Source organism: Emys orbicularis, chromosome 21 (genome assembly GCF_028017835.1).
Source record: "Emys orbicularis isolate rEmyOrb1 chromosome 21, rEmyOrb1.hap1, whole genome shotgun sequence".
Lineage (NCBI taxonomy): Eukaryota > Metazoa > Chordata > Testudines > Emydidae > Emys > Emys orbicularis.
In genome coordinates, this window is record NC_088703.1 from 17,187,676 (window position 1) to 17,203,378 (window position 15,703).

A 15,703-nucleotide genomic window follows, 5' to 3' on the forward strand; every position below is an offset into this window, starting at 1 on the left:
GTGTACACAGGGTCAGACTGGATGGACTCAATGGACTCTTCTGGCCTTAGCATCTGTGGAGCTATTTCTGTTTCACATCCAGCTCCCTCCAAGCCTGTCCATCATTGCATGGTGCATTGAAAACTGTATTGGAATTGTAAGCTGTCACTGTAAATGGGGGTTTTCCTGGTCCTGCTGGCAGGCAGGGGGCTCTGTAGTGAAGTGTGTGATCTGGGTCCAGCAGGCAGCTCTACACAGAGCAGGCTAGAGCAAGGCAGGATGACCTGGGCCTCTGTGCCTTAGGGAGCAGCCTGCTTTGTCTCTTTCTCTTTTGGGTCCTTGTTCTGGATTCTGAGCATTAAAGCCGTGTTACGCTGCAAAGCTTCCAGCCAGAAGATTTATGATTTTATGTCACACCTCTGTATATGTGGGGAGCATAACAATCAGGACCATGCACCCAACAAGACCTCCCTTCTGAGCCCATCCAAGGTCATTTGGGAATGACATGATATTCCTGAGGGAAGAGTTAAGACCTAGGCCTTATAGAACCATGCCCGGGGCAGGGTTAAGGCCTAGGTGCTATAGGCCCGTGTCCAGGGGAGGGTGAAAGCCTAGACACTACAGGCCAGTGCCAGGACAGGGTTAAGGCTTAGGCACTACAATAGATCTTTCTTGAGATAGGCCATATCTGTATGCAGTTTAAAAGATGTGGGCATAGCATGGATTTATATAGAGGTAACATGATATTTTCTATCTTATCTATCCCTTTCTTAATGATTCCCAACATTCTGTTATTTTGGGAGATCACAGGCCCTTTTCTCAAAATAATATTTCTGCTTCCACTTCTGATTTTCTTTCATCTTCCATCTGGTTTCATTGTTATGAGATTTCAACAAGTTATCAGTGACTGGTAAATGAGATCTGATCCTTCTTCCCATTAACAGCTGACATGGAGAGGAGCCATTCTCCAGAGCTGTAATTCGGTAAATCAATATAGCTGTATGCATATCACCCTCACCACCAAAAGTCTTTTTCATAAGGTTTTTTACTGTCCACACAGACCTTTCCACAAGTCTGTTCTATTGGGGATCATTTGGATTTGCTGTTTTGTGATGAAAATCCCAATCTATGGCAAATTACTTAAAATCTGCACTGGAAAATTGCAGCCTCTTATTGCTAAAGACTTCATCTGGAATTCCACGTCTGGAGAAGATTATTTTCATGCCGGCTGTCACTGACTTACTATTACTACTGTGCAGTGTGCAAATTTCTAGATACAGAGAATAATAAAATGTGAATATTAAATAATCCTTTCATTGCCAGGTAAATAAGTCAGTGCTGACCTTCTCAAAAGGCCTTTGTGGAACTGGGTGAGGTCTCAGCAGCTCTGTCTGTTGGCATGGCTTTTATTTCAAGTATGAAAAGAGGTTTCCTGCTCTAGTTATAATGTAGTGATTGATCCACGGCCAATACATCACCTCTCATGATCATTGTTTGCACTTCTCGATTCCTAAATGATCCTCCTGGATCTTCTATAGCATTTGTTTCTGGAGGCTCATTGGTATTACAACCTTGTTGCCCTTGAAAATTACCCCATCTATCACAATAGGTTCATTACTCATGGGGCAATTCTGCACCACTGCGCACATGCATAATTTATGTGTCGAGCAGAATTTTTTCCCTCCAAAATAAATTCTGCTGCAAAGTTGTTGCAGTTATGCCTTTTGCCCACCAGGGGCTGCTGTGTTGCCAGAACAGAGCAGCCATTCCTGGGCCAAACCCAGCTGCCAATAGGGAAGAGAAGGGGCTGTCTTCCTCACAGTTGTGGGCCAGGGACAGACAGCATGGGGCACATGGGCTGCTGGAGAGTTACAGATGGGTTCATAAGGGCTACTGGGGGAGGACAGACTGGGGCAGGGGCTGAATGGTAGTGGAAGAACAGGGCCACAAGGGGACACACTGGGGACAGGGGTGCAGGGACACATGTGGCTAGGGGGTCCAGCTGAATGGGGTATAAGAGACCATGGAGACAAGGGAAAGGGGTGCAGGGACACATGGGGATGTGGGGATGTGGCTCATTGAACAGGGATGCAGGGACACATAGGGAAGGGGGTGGCTGAGTGGGGGCAAAGTGACAAATGGGGATGGGGATGGGGTGCAGGGACAGATGGGGGTCTCTGAGTGGAGGTATCTGAGTGGGGGTGGAGGGATACATGGGGACAGGGGGAGGGGTGCAGGGACACATAAGGATGGGGGAGGAGAAGTGGCTGAGTGGGGATGCAAGGACACATGGGGACAGGGGTGCAGGGACACATGGGGGTGTCTGAATGGGGGTATCTGAGTGGGGGTGGAGGGACATGGGGAGGGGGTACAGGGACACATAAGGATGGGGAGGAGAAGTGGCTGAGTGGGGGTGCAAGGACACATGGGGACAGGGGTGCAGGGACACATGGGGTGTCTGAATGGGGGTGTCTGAGTGGGGGTTCACAGACCCATGGGGACAGGGGGAGGGGTGCAGAAATACATGAAGAAATGGGGTGGCTGGGTGGGGGCACAGGGACACAGTCTGAGTGGGGGTGGAGGGACACGAGGACAGGGGAGGGGTGCAGGGACACATGGGAATGGAGGGGGCTGCAGGGATGCATGGGGACGGCGCAGATGTATCTGACTGAATGGGAGAGGCTGGGGACCAGCCGGGGTCTGCATGGGGAAGGCTCCCTAACAATCCCTCCCCACCACCCCAAAACCTGTTCTGTATTTCTCCCACCCACACCCAACAACCCTCCAAGTTCACACCCAGACTCCTTCCCAGCAATTACTTCCCTCTCCCTCAGCTCCTCTGTTACCCCAACTCTCCCAAGCCTTTGCACTGCTTCTGAGGGGAGTGGGGAATATGGTTCTGTATTGTAGTTTAAATGAATTATTACTCACAGTTCTGTATTAATATGCCTAGTAAGGAATCTATTTGTCAAACAAAAAACCCAAAACATTTCCTAAATCTTTTTTTTTTTTGTCTGTATTGTTACAGACATATTTGCTGACAGGTATTTTGAAATAAATGACCAAAAATAATTGAAACTGGTGTGATTACATTGTGTTATTTTGACAAATAAAATAGGCAGAATTTTGCAGAATTTCTCATTTTTTGGAGCAGAATTATCCCGGGGTATTTCATATCTGCAGTTCCAATAGTCTCTTACACTTGGACAGCAACTAGTTATTTCTTCAGGCCACTCTTCCATTATAACTTCTTTAAGGATCCCCAACAATTAGTTTTTCTCCATTTCACCTCTTATTTGTTGCAGTTTCCTGTTAGCTACAGGAATTGACTTTACAATCCAATCTATGTAGCCTTGCCTCTCTATCTCTAAGGTCTACTTTAGTTTTGAAGTGGGAGTCATCACTCTAGAAAGTGCATCTGCAGTGAACATACTTCTGTAGCTTTATCAACATTCTTTGAATCCTTAAGATACAGTCATTTAGAATCATAGAATCATAGAATATCAGGGTTGGAAGGGACCTCAGGAGGTCATCTAGTCCAACCCCCTGCTCAAAGCAGGACCAATTCCCAACTAAATCAATTTAGTGGTTTGCCAAATAACATTATCAGGGGCTTGTGGTCTGTTTCAATATCCACTGCCTGGACATAAATATATTAATTGAATCTCTCACAGGCAAACAATATTCCTAAAAGCTCCTTCTCAATCTGTGTGTATCTGGTTTCTGCCTCAATCAGTGATTTGGATGTTTACGCCACTGGTGGCTAACAATCTCCATGTTTCTCTAAAATAACCGCACCTAATCCAGACAGTAAAGTATTTTCTGAAATTTTAAAATGCCTGTCTAGCACATAGAACTTCAATACTGGTTCTTGTATCAGTTGTTATTTCAAACCTTCCCATGATTCCTCCTGTTCTGCACCCAAGTACCATTTATATTTATTTTCTAGGAGTTGCCTCAAAGCCACTGTTTTTGTAGATAGATTAGGTATGAATTTTCCAAGATAATTAAGCATTCCCAGGAACCATTGGACATCTTTCTTTGACTGGGGACATGGCATCATTTCAATGGCTGAAACCTTCCTCTCATCAGGTGTTACATCTTTGTTGGAAATAATATCTCCAATAAAAGTCAGTTCTATAACCCCTAAAACACATTTCTCCCTGTTTAGTTTCAAGTTTGCAACTCTAGTTGCATTCAAGACTTCCCAGTCTACTCCTCTTTAGTTGGGCCCCAGATCATGATATCATCCATTGAGGTGTCGATACCCATGAATATATTAATAGATCCTGTAGCAGGCAACAATCATATGTATGGTTTTGTGGTACGCTTCTGGTGCTGAAGCTATGCCAAAGGGTAAGTGTAAGAATCTGTATCTTCCAAATGGGGTATTAAATGTGATAGTTTTGAGCTTTCTTCAGTTAATTTTAGCTGCCAAAATCCTGAGGGTGCATCCAATTTATTGAACTATTGTATGAGCTATAATCTCTTCCCTGGTTGGCAGTTTGAAATGTTCTCTTTTTATAGCCTTGTTGAAGTCTCTCAGATCTAAGCGTATGTGTAGCTGGCCGTTATTTTTCTCCACAATAATTAGGAAGCTCACCCATTCCATTGGCTCTTTGATTTTTTGTATTACTTGCATTACTTCCATCCTTGTGAGCTCAGCCTTGAGTTTATCACAGAGTAAAAATGGCACCTTTCTACAAGGATGGATAACTGGAGGGAACTGCTTGTTTATCTGGATTGTATGTTCACCCTGAAAGCAACCCAACCCTTCGAACAGATCAAGATATTCCCAAATGAGTGCCTCATAGCCACATTCAGTATGATCTTGTAGTGAGAGCATCCATTTTACTAGATTGAGTTTTTCACAGGTGGCCAGGCCTAAAATTGGTGTCACCTCCTTTGGCACCACAATGAACAGGAGCGTGTATGTGGTGTTTTTATAGTTAATGCTAGCAATGCACCTCCCCATCACTGATATATTTGTTCCAGAATAACCAGTTACTTTTATTTTTGTTGGTCCCAGTTTTGGTCTTATTTTCAGTCTCTCATCATGTCCTTCAGACAGAATATTAACCTGAGCTCCTGTATCCAATTTCAGTGGAATAATTGTTTCATTCACTTTCATAGGCAGTATCCAGCCCCTCTCATCAGGTTTGCTTAATCCCAGCATGTCTATGTAAAACCAGGTTGTCTTCAACTGAATGCACTTGACTTTTCTACATTTGGGATCTGCAGCATTTTGCAAAATGATTATTTTCCCCACATTTATGACAGAGTTTTCCAAACACAAAACACTGTTTGGGGCCATGCTGTGATCCACACCTTCCACATAGAATCATAAGATTAGAAGGGACTGCAAGTGCAAGATACAGGATTTGTTGTGTCGATACCATCCAAGACAGATGACTATCCACATAACTGTCTGTATCCAGTCCACCACTACCAATGGTTTTCATAGCGACTGGTTCAACTTCTTGATTTGAGCTTCCCAGGCTATATTCTTTTGTACTTCATACATGGATAAGCCCTCCTGCTGAATTCAGCTCTTTGACTTGTGCTTTCACAGTTTCTGCTGCCCTGCAGATCTGAAGAGCTTTTTTCTAAAGTTAAATCTCCGTCACGGAGCAGTCTCTCTCTTAACACATTGTCTTTAATGCCACAACTGAGTCTATCTCTGACCAGAGAGTCTCTCAAATCACCCAAGTCACAGATTTTATTGAGTTTCCTTAATTCTCTAACATATTGCTCTATGGTGTCATCAGTTTTTTGCATGCATGTAAAAAATGTGTGCCTTTCAGAGGTTTCATTTCTTTTTGGCGTGCAATGTCCCTCAGATGTAGTAAGAATTTTACTTAACTTCATTCTTTCACCTTCTTCAAACTTGTTATAAATATCCAATGCTTCCTCCCCAACGACATGCAAAAACACTGATGATTTCACTTTATCATTTTTCTCCTCTGCCCCTATGGCTGCTAAATACAATTCAAATCTCTGTCGGAATTTCTTCCAGTTCTCTACTACATTGCCTGACAGTTGCAGACTGGATTGAGTTTGCAAAACAACCATTTGGCTTTCTTCCCTTCTTCAGGTAGTTAAACTAGTACCGTGCTCATAAAACACAAAGAAAAGCTTTTGTTTCTTCTCTGTTTGCTGTGCCACCAGTCCCCTTGCTTCTACTTTCAGTTTCAAATGCAGGAGTTAACCTCAAAATGACTTCTGCAGTCTCTTTGTCACTCGGCACTTCTGACACCATGGAATGATCTTGGGGTTCATTAAACAACAACCCAGTGAATGAGAAAGGAATAAACTTTAATTAAAAACAAACTAGAGAGTGTCTGTGGTGAACTGCCATGCACAGCTACACAGTGTTCTCCACCTTGCTACCAGGCACGGCTCAAAATCCTATATTCATAATACTGTCCCTTATGAGCAAACCTCAATAAATTATAATCTTGCAGAAATGTATCTTGCAGAACTGACACCCCACGGCTAAGGGAAGTAGTGGAGGTGAGGGAGGGAATGTCCCAACCCTACTGGGGGCAGAGGGGGCCCATGTGCTGGCCTTTCTAGGAGGGGAAGGTGGGATCCAGCCACTGTCAGTCCATTGAGTAGGGTGCAGGTGTACGGGGGCTCCATGTCAGGGAGAACCAACTGTCCTGCAGTGCCTGAATCCAGCCCCAACCTTCGCAGAACTCCCAGCACCTGCTGGCCCAGGAAGGAGGAATTGGAGTCTGGCCCCCAGTCCAAGTGCTCTCTGTCATCCTTGTATCTCCGGCCCCGCCCCAGAGCAAAAGGTGAGCGTAGGTTTCTAGGCCATTTTATTACCTGTTTGCCCTTGTGCAAAACGGGGCTCTGGGAGAGCCACAGAGCCGAGGCCCGGCAGGTGCTGAGCATTCTGGGAGGCTGGTGAAAATGGGGATTATTTTTTTTTGAGGAAAATTTTCTTTTCATTCAAAAGTTTTCCTGAAATCGTCCAATATTCTGACAAAACGACTCAAAACAAAGCAATAATGGTTTCAAATAGATTGGAAATTCAATTAAAATCAAATGGATTCAGAATTAAATTTTTTCAAGTTCACTTCTTAGTTTTTGCCTCCTTAAAAGTAAAAAAAAAAAAAATTTTTGATTCCACTAGACTGGAATCGAAATGAACATTTTTTGTTGTGAAACATTTTAATGACAATTTTCAAATTAAATAAAATTTAATTTGGTGAAAATGTTCATATAGTTTTGAAAGCCAGTTTTCATTACAAAAGTTTTTTATGAAACATTCTTGACCAGCTCTAGTTTCCAGCTAGGAATTCAGCCTCAGTGAAGACACAACATGTCGTGTGTAACATGGTGTCAGCTGGTCGTGGATAATCCTAGAGTCTTTCCCTTGGTCTCTGAGCTCTTTGGGGCAGAGAGAGACTGTCTCTGTTCTGTGTCTGTGCAGCGTCCACCACACTGGGCTCCTTGCTCCAGGACTGGGCCCCAGGTGCCAGCCACCACAATAACAACACTAGAGTGACTCCCAGGGGTCGCCGTGGCCAGCTGACACAATGCTGACCACAGCCGTCCTTTTCCACACCAGGAGAAAAACCATGTTCAGCACAGTGCTCGTCACACCAGACTAGTTATTGCTGTTGTGTTTGATTTGCATTACAGTATTAACGAGGAACCCCAGTCAGGGGACAGGACCCCGCTGTGCCAGGTGCTGCACAGACACATAGCAACAACAGTCCCTGCCCCAGCGAACTCACCATCTAAATGTCACACAGGACACAGCCAGTGGGTGAACAGACAAACCCTTCAGTGGTGATGGGTTGGGAGGATGAGATAACAAAACAGAAGAGGGAGCGTAGCAGGGAAGCAGAGTCCCAGCTGGCCGCTAGCCTAGCTAGCGCCAGACGGCAGCGCTCAATAGGCCCCATGGCAGAGGCAGGCTCGGGGGGGGGGGGGGATTTTGAAGAAGGGAAGATGGTGGCTTTGTGAACTTTGGCAGGGAGCTGTTCTCGTGCATGGCGGCAGCGTGGGAGAAAGCGCGAAGGTGCTCGAGGGGACAGGCCGACATTCAAGGCTGCTATTGTTGGCAGAGCGTGAGCTGATGACTTGATGAACTACTAGGTCTGACAGTTAATACGTTATCTAACACCACACATCCCTCCAGCACAGACCAGGCCTGTGCGGTCAGCGTCCTGTGCTGGGTTAACACATGTTCTAACACAATGTAATGTCCCATGGAGACGAGGCTTGAAAGGGTCTGAGCCCAGCTAGGCTCAGCTACACCTGATGCCAGATTGAGGCTCTTTGGGGCAGGGATGGTCTCTCACGGTCTATATGTGCAGCACCCAGCACAGTGAGGCTCTGACTTCAGTTGTGATCTGGGCAGCACCCAGCACAATGGAGGCGCCAATCTCAGCTGGGGCACTAGGTGCTACTGTAATACACATAATAATAATAGCCAGGGAGGCACCTTCCATTTAGATCTCTGAGCCAAATGACCGCTCCCCTCCCCCCCCCCCACACTTCTGGCCTGGGAGCCCCTCCTCCTAGGGGCATCAGCAGGGCAGGCTGTGCGGCCCTTTTGAAGAGGCACCAAATCACCCGTGCACCCCATCACACCCTCCGGGAAATGTCACAAGGAACCCCAGCTGGCTACACCCTGAAGTGAGGGGATAATGGGCTGAGCAGTGAATCACACCCACCATCGGGGTTTGCCCAGCACTGATGGGAGGTGGGAACAGGCGATGGCAGGGGAACATGCTCCCGGGGGCAGGGGCATGAGCACCCCTAAGAGTGAAGGAAAGGGGGTAATAATGGGGAGGGGCCTACCTTAAGGATTCAGCATTTCCCAGGAGATGCAATGCGGCGAGCCAGGGGTCCCAGCCCCACACAAAACGCCCAAGGAACCGAACTGACGTGTTGGGGCAGAGGGGGAAATGGATCCCGGAGCTGTGTGTGAACTCTGAGCGGGGAAAGTGAAAGCATCAGGGCACCTGTCAAACATTAACCAGGGCAAGGCGATATCTTGTATTGGAACAACATCTGTTGATGAAAGAGACGAGTTTCTGAGATTCAAACTCTGCAACCAACACATTAACCTGGCAGAGGTATGATCTGGCCAGGACCCAGGGCAGGTGTTCGGTTACTGCGGAGACAGGGGGAGCAGTGAGGAGTTTATACACCGATGGGTTCCTGTTCTTCCTCCCATCCCATGGGAGGCCCATTGCAGGTCTGCACTGAGTGCTGTTACACCCCTGCCCTCCATCCACTCCCCATCCCTGAGGCCTCCATGGCTCTGAAACTGGGCTTTGGGCAACTGTGATCCCTGCCTCTCTCCATGGCTCCTTGCAGTGAATCCAGCCCAGCCAGACCCAGCAGGAGGCTTGTTCTAACTGTGCCCCTTCGGGGCGCACTGCTCTCAGAGGGGGTGGCAGTGACCCTGGGCCCAAGCAGAAATGCTATTTTTAGCCCTGTAGCACAAGCCCCATGAGCCCAAGTCAGTTGACCCAGGCTCTGAGACTCGCTCTGCCACAGGATTTTTTGCAGTCTGCACGTGCCCTGTCTCCCTTCTTTTTTTTAAGTCACAGGTGAGCCTGTATCTCTGTAGTGTTTAGAAATGGGAGCCGTTAAACTGAGAGAGGACGTCTCTTTCTACCAGACAGGCTCTAGCTCAGCCAGAAGGTAGCAGCTCGATGCAGGGATCCCTGGGGGAGACTCTCTGGCCTGGGCTGTGCGGACGCTCTGACTAGATGGTCCCATTGGTCCCTTCTGGCCTTGAAATGTACAACTATGAAAATAAACTGCCCTGGAAACCTCATGAGGACAGACTAAATGGAGAGCCAGAGAGAGAGAGAGAAAGAGAGAGAGAATGAGGCAGGTTAACATGTGAGGACAAAAATAACACTGTGAGTGGGTTATTCAATCCCACATCACAGCATTTGATACACCCCCGCCCCGCTGGGCTGCTAGCTCAGGGTCAGGCTGGGGAGAGCTCACTGCTGGGGACAGGGGAAGAGGTGTTTGCACGGGGGACTCTGCAGATGCTCAAGGCGCTGTTGGTTCATCTGTGGTTCCTACCCTACATGGTTGCACAGAGCAGCTGGACTGTGTTTGCAGAGAGTCACTGAGCAGGAGCCGCTACTCATGACACGAACTCTCCTATCCCTTCCCGCTTCTGAGCACCAGCCGATAGCTCTCTAGTCCTGCTGCATCTGGCTCCATCAATATCCCCAGCAGGGTCGGGGAGACGGGTCCAATTCTGCCCTGCCTGCCCTGGGGTTTGGGCCTGGGGAAGGGAGGCATGATCTAGCCCAGAAGCAGTGGGGGGTGGGACGCTCTGTGAGATCAATTAAAACCCCTGTGGCAGAGTTCCCAGCTTGTATCTCTGATTTTTTCCCTGTTTCCCAGTCCCATCCCATCCAGGCTCTTTCCCACTTTGGCTGAAATAGCCAGAGCCGGCGCAACCCATTAGGTGACCCAGGCGGTCGCCTAGGGCACTAACATTTGGGGATCTTCGGCCGCCCCGGTCGTCGGCGGTATTTCGGGGGTGGGACCTTCCGCCGCCTCTGTTGGGGGCGGCATTTCGGGGGCAGGACCTTCCACCACCTAGGGCGGCAAAAAAGCTGGCGGCGCTCCTGGAAATAGCCCAGGGTCATTGGCCTTCCAGGCAGGTACAAAGCTGGTCATAGTAACCCAGGCTTAGCGAGGGCTGGGGGCTGAAGGGCGGAAGGATGATCTAGTTGCTAGGGCAGTGGACTGGTCTTTGGTTCAACCCCTGACTCGGCTGTGGACTTCTGTGTGCCCTGTGCTCAGTCACTTAGTCTCTCTCTGTGCCTCAGTTTCTCCATGAGTGAAATGAGGATGAACTTCCCTACCTCTCGGGAATGTGTGAGGAGAAACCCCATTAATGCTTGTGAGAGGCTCAGATACTGTAATGCCATGGGGTGTACAAGGACAGGCAGAGCATTGATGGGAAGAGCTGTTTCATCTCATGGCTTCTCTATAGACAGGGAAATTTACCAGTATAATTAAATCGCTCTAGCTTTGCTGGTAGAATTCCCATGGGGACACTCTTACTGTGGAATCAGAGCCTTTGTCGGGTTTATTCATAGATTCTCAGGCCAGAAGGGACCACTGTGATCATCTAGTCTGACCTCCTGTATCACACAGGCCAGAGAACTGCCCCAAACTAATTCCTGTTTAACTGGAGCATCTCTTTGACAAAAACATCCACCTTTGATTTATAAATTGCCAGTGATGGAGAATCTGCTACAGCCCATGGTTTTTCCAGTGGTTAATTATCCTCACTGTCAAAAATTTACACCTTATCGTTTATATTGCTTCCAAAACAAGATAAAGTAAACCAGAAAATGTCTGTCTTATACCAGAACCTGGGTGTGCACAGGGACTTACACTGCTGTAACTGGACAGTATAAATTCACTCCTTAGCTGATACCAGATAACTTCCCATGAATTACTATAGCATTGGGGCTGTGTGGTTTATCGGGGTAGGTGCTGGGTCGAGTCCATTTGCTTTGGGAACATGTCAGGGGGCCCACAGCTTTCACACAGCCGCCTCTATTGCCTCAGCAGGAAATGATCAATGTTCACACCGCAGAGAATGTTGGGGCAGCTGAGAACTGGACTGGCGCTCAGCGTCCGCACAGCGTGGTTGTGCCAGAGGAGCTTTATCACAAAATCCCCATCACAGCTGGCACTGATCTCCCTTGATTGCAGTCTCACCTGAGGGCCAAGGACAGACTGGGCCATGGGGACGCAGCCCCTCGCACCCCTACAGCTGGTCTCACACTCAGATTTGGCACATGCATAATTGGCACAAGCACTTCTGGCCAAACCTTCCAAAATGGCCAGTGGTTTTGGGAGCCCAACGTGAGACAGCTTAAGGGGTGACAGACTGTACTGAGCCCCCACCTGCTGGAAGTCAGCTCCTTTAAAGTGGCATCAACTGGGCCCCAGAATCACTAATTGTTTCTGAAAGTCTTGGTCACTGAGCTTATCCATCTATCTATCCCCATATACATCCTCCGTCTAGCTCTCTAGCCCCATACATAACCCCCTACCTATCTATTGATCTATCGATCAGTCTCTGTCTCTGTCACAGGCTCTGTGCAGATGATTCCTTTCAAGTCTCTGTTGAAGCACTAGCCTAGAGAAGACACCTGGTCATTTCTCTCCTGTGTGGACCGTCTCTCTGCTCTTTTCAGGTCTGTGCGAGTGATGGAGCTGCAGGGTCTTTGCAGCAGGAGGAACTCACTCTACGGTTGCTTTTCACGTGTCTGCATTTGCAGCTCTGGCTGGCGGAGCTGGGGTGAGTTCCCCTTCTTCACATCCCATCATCAATCTCCCCTTTGCCCCCCCTACTCCCTACCATGGTGGGGATTTCCCCTGTTTCTGTTCCTGTTCATTGTCTGAGCTACAAGCAGGGCCCAGCTGCCACCCAAGGGTGCCAACAGCTCAGCCTGAACCACAGCCCCGGGGATCACTTGGGAACAGAGCCACCAAAATTTTGTGATCTAAAAATGACCATTTAAAAAAAGTGAGAAGTTTTGTTAAACATTTTCATTTTTTCTGACATTTCCATTTTTTCAAAGAAAAAATTTAAAATGTTTTTGTTGTTTTTTTAAAAATAACAATTGGAAAATTAAACAAAATTGATGACAAATTTCATTTGTTCACTGAATAGTTTTAAAAAGATTTCTCATTTTGGATTCCCTCTCCCTCCCTTTTTTCCATCTTCCCACCAAGAAAAGGGAAAAAATGGGAAAAAATTATGAAAACAAATATTTTTCACAAAAGAATTTGAAAAACTGATTTAGAAACAATCGCAAAAAATATTTACCCTTTTTCATGTTGCTGTTTTCTGGGCACTGCTTCTAGCAGGTAGTCTCACACTATGCTCCACTGACCATCCACTATACATCTTAGTTCCCACAGCCATCCCCAAATATCTGAGCTCCCCCGAAATCTCCCCTGTCCAGCTCCTCTGCAGAGCTGACTCCATCCCAGCGGTGAAATGTGCCCAGCCACCATCCCAGGACAATCCACTCCTGCATCAATTACGATGAAAAGTTGATCTCCAAAACTGCTCTGCCTTGTGCTCCTGACAGATTTCCCTTGAGGCCCTCTCCTGCTTGGCTTCCTGCAAAGGTGGTAACGTCTATTCACAAGACTTTCTTTCTTTCCCACATGTTTCTTTGGCCTTTTCCCTGGTTCCCCCACTTGCTTAGTCACACTGATTCCGGCTCCCGACCTGCTCAGAGGTCACTTCTGGATGCTCTTTCTCAACTGCCTTGTGTTCTTCCCCATCCGGCAGTGCCCTGGTACCCATCTCTCAGCAGGGACAGCAGACTCCTCAGCAGCCCAGAATGGGGAGCAGGGTCAGTCAGGGCAGGACGGGAAGAAGTGGCTGGAGCTGGGTGTGGAGCACAGGGCAGGTGGAGACTAAGCAGGTGGGGAAGGCTGTGTAGTCTCATGGTTACCGTTCTCTGGGGGTGAAATTCACCCCTGTGGAGAGGGTCCAGCATGTGGCCCAGACCCATTTATTTCCCTCTTAATCCCAAAGGGTGAATTTGCTCCCAGTGGAGCTGGGTCCTTCTCACCAGGGACTGGAGACCAGGTTGGAGGCAAAAGGTTCAGGCTCATCCAACATCCCAGGTCCCCCAGTCACCCAGTGACCTTTCACCCCGGCCCAGCTGTGCCTTTAGCCAGGGGGCTGTCTCGGTCCCCAGGCAGTGAGATGGGCCGGGGGTGTTTCCTCAGTGATATGTTTAGACTCGAACAAGCAAACCAGGCCCCTTCAGTTCTCAATCCTCCAGCCCTAAATAGAGATGCTGTGGCCGGAGCACGGAAGGGGGGCGGCGTGGGGCAGGAAACGGGGAGTGGTGATGAGTATCAGACCCAAGGAGGGGACAAAGCAGATCAGAAAGAGACTCTGCTGCATCAGCCCTACAGACCCCAGGGGGGCCTGGCATCAGGGAGTGGGGCTGGCTGGAGCATCCAACCCTGGGTATCAGACAGGGGCAGATCGGAGAAGAGAGACAGGCTGGAGCTTCCCTTCTGCTGAAGTCAGACAGGGCAGAGTGCGCAGGTAGGAGCAGGGAGTGACTGTGGATTGTCCCCTCCGGACCCCAACAGGAGCAGAAGTTGCTGTGTCATTTCCAACCCGATCGGTTCCCTCCACCTTTCCAATGATCCTGTGTCTGTGCCTCTTGCTTCCCGGTGAGTATGTGGGACCCCTGTGCTAATTCATAGGAGGCAGGGAGGAAAGAAAGCTGAGACCAGCACCTGGTCAGGACTGTGGAGGCAGGGAGAGCAAAGGGAACCAGTGTAAACACTGAGTGTGAGAGCTACTGGGCCAGATCCCCAGCTGGTGTAAATCAGTGTAGCTCCACGGGACTCAATGCCGGTTTACACCAGCTGAGGATCTGACCCTCTGGAGACCTTAAAGGAAAGGCAGTCCCAGCTCAGCCAAGGTCTGTGTGTGCGCGAGGAATCTGCCATGCCCAAGAACTAATGTCCTGCCCTGTTTGCTTCTTCACCAAACACAAATCAGGAATTTTTCCCTATCTATTAAAGGCAGTTTTTGTCCCTGAAGAGGGACCTCAGAAAAGGGGGAGATTTTATCTCCAGCACTAATCACACGGCACCTTTCTGTTCCCAGCGCTGAGTCCCAGCAGCCAGGAGATCTGCTCAGCTCCCGGTGAGTCCGTCTGTCTGTCTGTCCCCCCCCACACTCATCCCTTTATCTATCATGCCTGTAACCCAGCTGTGCTGAAATAAGAGTCTGCTCCAGGGCTGTTGCACAGACCCCACAGCCCTGGAGCAGGCACAGTACGTCTACACTGCAATGAGAGGCTCAAGGTGTGTAAACAGCCCCGTAGCCTGAACACTGTGAGTCCAAGTCAGCTGGCATAGGTCAACCGTGGGTTTTTCATTGCAGTGTAGACGTACCCTTAGCAGCTGAGAGCTGCTTCCACAGTAACCAACTTCCTTTGGCAAAATGCTTCCTGGGCTCCCCCTAAAATGGGGGACACTGACTGCCCCATTGACAGCTCTGACCCATTCCCCTTCCCAGGTGCTCTCCCTGCCCCCACCCTCTACCTGAGCCAGATGTCTGCCCGGCCCGGGGTCTCCGTGTGGCTCCAGTGCTCCGTGATTTCCCATGCCCCAGCAGCCCACATCATCTTCTGTAAAGATGGAGAGGAGGTTACATCCCAGAAGGGCTCGGAGGAAAAGGTCATCTACAGCTGGGAACATGTGGTGTCCATGCGCAGCTCTGGGAATTACACTTGTGGGTATGAGATCAAGGACAGCGATAACCGGGTGAACGGATCCCAGCTCAGCCCTGCCCAGCACCTCAGTATTACCGGTAAGGAGAGTGAACGGCAGAGCGAGTACAATTGTCCATGAAATGGCAGAGAGAGAATCCACCTGCAGATACCTGAGCAACAGGGGTGTCAGGCAGAAGAAGTACGTTGCTATCGTCCATATGCACCAGCCTCTAGTTGCAGACAAGATACTCACTTTGTCTGTCGGTCACACAACTGTTAGTTAGACAGCAGTGGGTTATTGATTCCCAGGACTCCTGGGTTCTCTCCCTGACTCTGGGAGCAGACTGTGGTTAGTATTAGAGGCAGCATAGCCAAGCACATAAATCTGGCACATTCCCTTTTAAAGGCACCAAGACAAAGTGGATTTGACCGGTGTTTGCTGT